The sequence below is a fragment of the Mauremys mutica genome, chromosome 7, assembly GCF_020497125.1.
Source record: "Mauremys mutica isolate MM-2020 ecotype Southern chromosome 7, ASM2049712v1, whole genome shotgun sequence".
In the NCBI taxonomy this organism is placed as follows: Eukaryota; Metazoa; Chordata; order Testudines; family Geoemydidae; genus Mauremys; species Mauremys mutica.
The window spans coordinates 40,185,218-40,193,466 of NC_059078.1; positions in this window are offsets into that span (position 1 = coordinate 40,185,218).

The window sequence follows — 8,249 nt, forward strand, 5'->3', positions numbered from 1 at the left end:
TGAGTGGACTGGAGTTGAGGAAGCGTTGTTCCAGGTCGCCCATAAAAATATTGGCATATTGTGGGGCCATGCGGGTGCACATAGCGGTGCCACTGATCTGGAGATATATATTGTCATCAAATTTGAAATAGTTGTGTGGTCACATTAATACCACCCTATACCGAAAACCTACCGACCGCTATGCCTCCTTCATGCCTCCAGCTTCCATCCCGGGCACACCACAAGATCCATTGTCTACAGCCAAGCACTGAGGTACAACCGCATCTTCTCTAACCCCGCAGACAGAGACCAACACCTACAAAATCTCCACCAAGAATTCTCAAAACTGCAGTACCCGCACAAGGAAATAAGGAAACAGATCAACAGAGCCAGACGTGTACCCAGAAGCCTCCTACTGCAAGACAAACCCAAGAAAGAAACCAACAGGACTCCACTGGCCATCACATACAGTTCCCAGCTAAAACCCCTCCAACGCATCATCAGGGATCTACAACCCATCCTGGACAATGATCCCACACTTTCACAGGCCTTGAGTGGCAGGCCAGTCCTCGCCCACAGACAACCTGCCAACCTGAAGCATATTCTCACCAGTAACTGCACACCGCACCATAGTAACTCTAGCTCAGGAACCAATCCATGCAACAAACCTCGATGCTAACTCTGCCCACATATCTACACCGGCGACACCATCACAGGACCTAACCAGATCAGCCACACCATCACCGGTTCATTCACCTGCACGTCCACCAATGTAATATACGCCATCATATGCCAGCAATGCCCCTCTGCTATGTACGTCGGCCAAACTGGACAGTCTCTACGGAAAAGGATAAATGGTCACAAATCAGATATTAGGAATGGCAATATACAAAAACCTGTAGGAGAACACTTCAACCTCCCTGGCCACACAATAGCAGATCTTAAGGTGGCCATCCTGCAGCAAAAAAACTTCAGGACCAGACTTCAAAGAGAAACTGCTGAGCTTCAGTTCATCTGCAAATTTGACACCATCAGCTCAGGATTAAACAAAGACTGTGAATGGTTGCCAACTACAGAACCAGTTTCTCCTCCCTTGGTTTTCACACCTCAACTGCTAGAACAGGGCCTCATTCTCTGATTGAACTAACCTCATTATCTCTAGCTTGCTTCTTGCTTGCATATATATACCTGCCCCTGGAAATTTCCACTACTTGCATCCGACGACGTGGGTATTCACCCGCGAAAGCTCATGCTGCAAAACGTCTGTTAGTCTATAAGGTGCCACAGGATTCTTTGCTGCTTTTACTGAGTTAATGTGAACATTCCAAGTGGCTGATTCAGGAACCATGGTAATGAGTCCTTTTTTGTCAAGGAGGCAGCAAAAGTGATGCTCGTTTGGAGAGCATGTTGGCCTTGCAGTTTCCTTCATTCAACTTTCCTGTGAACAGAGTGCTGCTCTTTGAAGCACAGTTGAATTTTTACACTAGTCTTTCTCTGCCCTGCAGTGGAGTGAGAACATAGAGCGGAGCCTGTGCTCTGCCTCAGAGACCTGAAGCCTGCGTGTTCCCACCTTGAAACTCTCAAGCGGTCACATGTGGGTATTTCCCTCTTCAGGGGAATAACTCTTTGTCTTAGTTCTCATGGGTGCGTTTATGAAGTACGTTGTGAGGTTTAACGAGCTCATGTGTGGGAGGCACTTTGAAGCTGAACCGTGGCCTGAGGTTCTGCATGCCCCCGGCCGCAGGTTCTGCATGACCCCCATTCCCGTTCCTCTCATGCCAGATTTATAACTGAAGAATGGTTACTCTGCAAAATGATGGCTAATGACCTCCTGTTGCAGTATTTGTGCTCCTTCTTTGTGCTTTACTATGACTACTAGCACCTCAAGAAGAGGACAGCCAAGGGAATAAAGTGCTTTGCTGAGGGTCCAACTTCTCCCAGCGTACTGCAGAGCTGCACAGCTGTAGTGCAGTGGAAACAATACAGGATGAGAACAGCTTCCAAAGCTCATGCCTTCTTACAGGTTCTCACCAGCACGTTGAGAAGGAGCAGAATGAAGAAGGCAGATTCTCCAGCAGTAGAAAGAAACAGAGATACCAGAGAAAGAGTTGTTTTATTAAATGATGGGCTGTGTGTAGAGAAAAAGAAAATGAATGTGTAATATTCTAGACCTTTCTGTTTGGTGGAACTTTTTGCAAGTAGGCACTTTTTAATATTTCTTTGAAACTGATTTACAAGGGGCAGTGTGTCAAAAATATAGACACTACCTTCGGTATTTGACCATTTGCAAGGCTTAGCCAACATTTCCCTGTACCCTGAGCTTGGCTACCGGCTGATATTTTTCTCAGACAGGACACCCTATGTTGACAATGAGGCAGTGTGAGCTCTAACATCGACTAATACCATGCTGTTGAAGAGGCAGTGTAACCCCCAAAATGGATGTTGGGGCACTGCTATAATATGCCTATTGCCCGCTTAGTCTCTTCTTACCCAAGGTAAAAGTTTCCTGGAGTTGTTAAGGAAACACTAAAGGACACGGATATAACTTTCCGATAAAGTAATTGACCCAGGCAGTATTCTTTCTAAAAGAAAGTATCTTTTTTATTAAAATAACTAATAATCCCTACTACAATATGATCTAAAAATCCTAAACAAGGCACAAAATCCCTTAATACAAATTGAACAGCACTTAAACTACACTGCTTCCTTTTAAAAATCAAATCGCGGCTGCTGTTCAGCTCCTGGTCAGTCAGCTCTGCTCCGCTCTCGTTGCAGTAACTTTTGTATGGCTTCTCTTGCTGGCTCACCCTGCATTGCCTGTCTCCCTCTCAGACTCAGCTTCTGGATTCCTGAACTGTTGCTGTCAGATGGCCTTTTATGCCACATTGTAGCTCTTTCGTAATCACAACCTTGTATTTTGCAGCATGCATGACTTACCCAGGGAGTGTGGGTGTGACAAGCGTGCCTGTCCCTGATGGGAATGGCCTTCCATCAAGAAGGGTATTTTTGAATCGAGAAACCCAGGCATATGCCTGTCTCTTGACATCTCTCCGTCAGAAGAAGAAGAAAGAGGGGAAATTTTTTTAAACATTTTATTATGGGGAAGAGGGGAACATGACAGATGGCTTTGATTAAGTCATTTTTCTTTTTATTTCATTACCTTTATTTAGCATTGAGTGAAGACACTAGTGCATGTCTTGTCTCGGCGGCAGAAGAGAGATACTGATGTGGTTAAACCACAAAATTCTGTAACTGCTGCTAACAGCCCGAGATGGGTGTGCACGTGCCACCCAAATAAATATTGCTACTAAAATGTTCTGATTACAATGCAGGGACACAGCTCTATCGACTGCGTTAATTATTATTGTTAATTATTATTTATTATTAGGATAGAAATGTACAAAGCCTGGTCTATTTGGAGCCATTTTCAAATTTGTCAGGATACTATTGATTTTAAAATCCTATTTTATTCTCTAAATTTTTAAGCATTTAAAGGAAGTATAAATAGCTGAATTCACTTTGGGACAATGGTGCACCAGCACTGGGGCTCCCCTACTGCATTCTGAAATTGCTAAAAGAGCTAAAATTACTGAGCTGAGATCACTGAGTGCTGTGTTAACTAGTGGGGGAGCCTGAAGGTATATTGGTAAGTGGCTGGCAGAGCGGAGCAGTTAGCAGGAGGGTTGGAGCAGCCCACGGAACAGTGAGCAGAGCGGAGCGGTTTGCGGGGACGACTGGAGTGTCTCACGGGACGGCTGGAGGAGCGGATTGGCTGGTGGAGCAGAGCCATTCGTGGTGAAGGCTGCAGCGGAACTCCATGGAGAGGCGGGGCAGTCGGCCTCGGACTAATGTAAGGTGCCTCTTAACACCTCGTGTGCCCCACCCCTCCTTTTCACCCAGGCTGGGGGGGTAAAACTCTGCAGATGAACTTTTGAACTCTGGGGCGGCACTGACCAGGGACAAAGACTTTTGACTTGTTGGTTTCCAGAGGGGAAAAGGACACTGCCAAACTTTACTTGGAGGTGGGTCTTTTGCTCATGGTTTGTGTTCTGAATCTTGTTGTAGTGTTTCCCAAACATGATGCCACATAGTTTCCCTCCTTATTAAAAGGATTTTGCTATGCTCAGACTCTGTGCTTGCGAGAGGGGAAGTATTGCCTCCTAGAGGCACCCGGGTGGCGGGTGGTATATAATTGTCCCAGATCACTGGGTGGGGGCTCAAGCCCATTTTCACTGCATTATTGAAATGGAACCCCTGGATACTGAACCCGGCCTTGTTGCTACCAACTCAGAGGGGCAGAAGGGTTCAGTTTATAATAAAAAATAATAATTTGTTTTAAGGCTTGAGTTCTCCTGCAGAGATTAAGTGTGTTATCTTATGCTATCTCCTTACGTGCCCCCCTTTACCTCTGGCCACCACCCCCCTGGGGCTGGGAGTAAGGACACGACTCCTGGGGAGGTGGGGGGTCGCGGGAAGAGGGAGGCAGACAAAGGTAAGGAGGCTGAAATTGTGGCGGCAGCTGGGGAAGGGTCTGGGGCCAGTATTGGGGTTGAATGCGGAGCCACTCCCAGGCTGCGTTTGGGGGCGAGTGCTGGGGGAGAGTCCGGATGTGGGGCCAGGAGCTGGGGTCGTGGCTGGGGGCGGGCTGGAGCTGAGTGACTTTCCCTCACAGCCCCCTGTGGGGGCTGGCCTGGGCCCCATTGTGTCCCCCCAAACATTATACCGTGCCCCCTATGGAGGCATGGCCTCCAGTTTGGGGACCTCTTCGTTAAAGGGTAAAGAAAATGTAAATTCAGCTTCCTCTCAGTCAGCTAGCTCTTGGAAGAATTCGGCAACCTAATAGTGCAATGAGGTAAGTGGAGTGCAGGAGCAGGGAGGAGGGGGAGACACCCTGACACTTGCCTCTCTTTACCCCCCTCGCCCCATACAGCAAGCAGGAGTCTCTGGGAGCAGCTCCAAGGGAGAGGGCAGGAGCAGCACGTGGCAGTGGCGGGAGGGACAGCTGAACTGCTTGCAATTGATAGCCTGTAATTGATAGCCTCCTGGGCAGCTTCAGCACAGGGAAATTAAGGGAGTGGGGAGCTGATAGGCGGGTTGTTGGTCCATTCTGGTTCCAAGCCTCCCCCAGCTAGCTGCAACGGGCTGCTCTTTCTGCAAGCAGGGGACAAAACAGGCGGCTGCCGAACGCCATTAGAAGGGAGCATTTCCCAACTTTAAACGAGCATGTTCCCTAATTGATCAGCAACTTAACATTGAAAGAACGTTAACCAGGATGACTTTAAGTGAGGAGTTCCTGTAAAAGGCCAGACCACAGCCAGACAGCTGGGGGAGCAGGTGCTAGCCCAAGAAAAGGCAGACAAAAGGGGAAGGACTCCAGGGAAGAGGTCCTGAGGGTCAGTGACTCAGGGGGAGCTGGGCCTCTGATGACTCAGCAGTCTATGAAAAGAGCGGGAAAAACTGTGGAACATGGGAGGGGTAGCTGGCGGTGAAATGTTTGTAGAGACTTGAGCTCAAGAATGGTAGAGCTTATGTTCTGTTAATGTGGCTAGTGGAACTAATGACGGGCCCAGGTGGGGTAGAAGATCTTGCTTACTGCTTTTGATTTGTGGGATATCTCATTTGGTTTGGACTTTGGTTACCTCAGAAAGGGGATGGAATTGAATGTGACCTGGCTGGAGGGCCGAGTCACCATCCTAGACAACCAGAGTGTGAAGGAGGAGATGGACTGAAGTTGCTGCAGTGCTGGGCCCTGTCATGAGGAGGTGTCTCTGGAAGAGTGAGTCTTGTAACAGCACTGCTGTTCTTGAATGTTTCCTTCACATTTTAAAACAGGAGAACAGAGTGAGGAAAACCCTCCTCATAGCCACCTGCTGCTTCAGGGAGCATTGGAAGCCTTCTGACAAGAAGTACTTATACCCTGACAGGGGATATCTCGATCAGATAGGACACCCTGCACTGAAAATGCTGCAGCATGAGTTTGAGCATCAGACAATGCCACCCTGTAAGGTGGGGGGGGGGGTGTTTGCTGACAAGATAACTTACTTCCGTTCCAGAACTTGGAATAGACAGAGGGCAAACTGTACAGGTGACTGGGTAAGGAGGAGAGGAGTATGTGCAGTGTGGTTATGACCTATGTTGGGGAGCTCAAGGAAGTGAACTGTTGGCTCCGTGAGGACAGGCTACTCACTGCAGTGTGGTTACTGAGAACAGTTTTAGCAAAGCCGAGTTTTCTCTCCTAGCAGAGAGAAGCATCTTACAGCATTCGTAGTGCAGAGATTGTTTCACTGCAGTTATCCTCAAAAATGACAGGAGAACTTGTGGCACCTTAGAGTAACAAATTTATTTAAGCATAATCTTTATGGGCTAAAGCCTACTTCATGGGATGCATGCAGGGGAAAATACAGGAGGAAGATATCTATCTATCTATATATACACAGAGAACATGAAACAATGCGTGGAGGGTCAGAAGGAGAGGCCCCGAGATAGGACAGACTCTTCAGCTGGGCTAAGAGAATAGCTGGAAAGATTAACAATATTGCTGGGTGGGTTAAGGATCCACTGTTGTGGCCCCTTGTGGTGTTTAGCTAGTTGAGTATCCTTTTCCTCTGTAGAGAAGCAAAGTGTGTGTTGTTAATGGTTTCTCTAGTTTTTGTAAAGTCCAGCCACGAGGAAGTTTGTGTGGAAGGTTGGTTTTTGATGAGAGTATCCAGTTTGGAGAGTTCATTCTTAATCTTTCCCTGTTTGCTGTATAGGATGTTGGTCAGGTGGTTCCGCAGTTTCTTTGAGAGTGTGTGGCACAATCTGTCAGCATAGTCTGTGTGATATGTCGATTGTAATGGATTTTTTACCTTCAGTCCTTTTGATATGATGTCCATCCGTTTGCATTTGGAAAGAAAGATGATGTCTGTCTGTATCTGTGCGAGTTTTTATGAAGTTGATGGATTTCCACTCCATACGGCTAAATTCAGTGCCTTGCATAATGACAGGTTTCAGAGTAGCAGCCATATTAGTCTATATTCGCAAAAAGAACAGGAGTACTGGTGGTACCTTAGAGACTAACAAATTTATTTGAACATAAGCTTTCGTGGACTACAGTCCACTTCATCGCATGCATGTAGTGGAAATACAGTAGGAAGATAGATATAGATATATAAAGACAGAGAACCTGAAACAATGGGTGTTACCATACACACTGTAATGAGAGTGATCACTTAAGATGAGCTATTACCAGCAGGAGAGAGAAAAACTTTTTGTAGTGGTAATCAAAACTTTATGTAATGACTCATCCACTCCCAGTTTTTATTTAAGCCTAATGTAATGGTGTCCATTTGGCAAATTAATTCCAATTCAGCAGTCTCTGGTTGGAGTCTGTTTTTAAGTTTTATTGTTGAAATATTGCGACTTTTAGGTCTGTAATCGAGTGACCAGGGAGACTGAAGAGTTCTCCGACTGGTTTCTGAATGTTATAATGCTTGACGTCTGATTTGTGTCCATTTCTTCTTTTCCGTAGAGGCTGTCCGAGTTGGCCAATGTACATGGCAGAGGGACATTGCTGGCCCATGATGACATTTATCACATTGGTAGATGTGCAGGTGAATGAGCCTCTGACAGTGTGGCCGATGTGATCAGGTCCAATGATGGTGTCCCCTGAATAGATATGTGGACAGAGATGGCAAAGGGCTTTGTTGCAGGGATAGGTTCCTGGGTTAGTGTTTTTGTTGTGTGGTCTGTGGTTGCTGGTGAGAATTTGCTTCAGGTTGAGGGGCTGTCTGTAAGCAAGGACTGTCCTGTCTCCCAAGATCTGTGAGAGTGATGGATCGTCCTTCAGGAGAGGTTGTAGATCCCCAGAGCAGAGCCGCTGATTGGAAGGGATATGTTGTCCCCAAACGTGAAATAGTTATGGGTGAGGAAAAAGCCACAAAGTTCGGCCCCCATGTTTGCAGTGACTTAGAACAACGCTTCCTCAGCTCTCGTCTCCTAATGCCCCTGCTTTCCTTGCGCTTGTTCTAAGTTACGGCAAACCTGGTGGCCGAACGTTGTGACTTTGTCCTCACCCATAACTAGTTCACATTTGGGGACAACATATACCTTCCAATCAGCGGCACTGCTATGGGGATCCGCATGGCCCCACAGTATGCCAACATTTTTATGGCTGACTTAGAACAACGCTTCCTCAGCTCTCATGCCCTAATGCCCCTGCTCTACTTGCGCTACATTGAAGACATCTTCAGCATCTGGACCCATGGTAAAGAAGCCCTTGAGGAATTCCA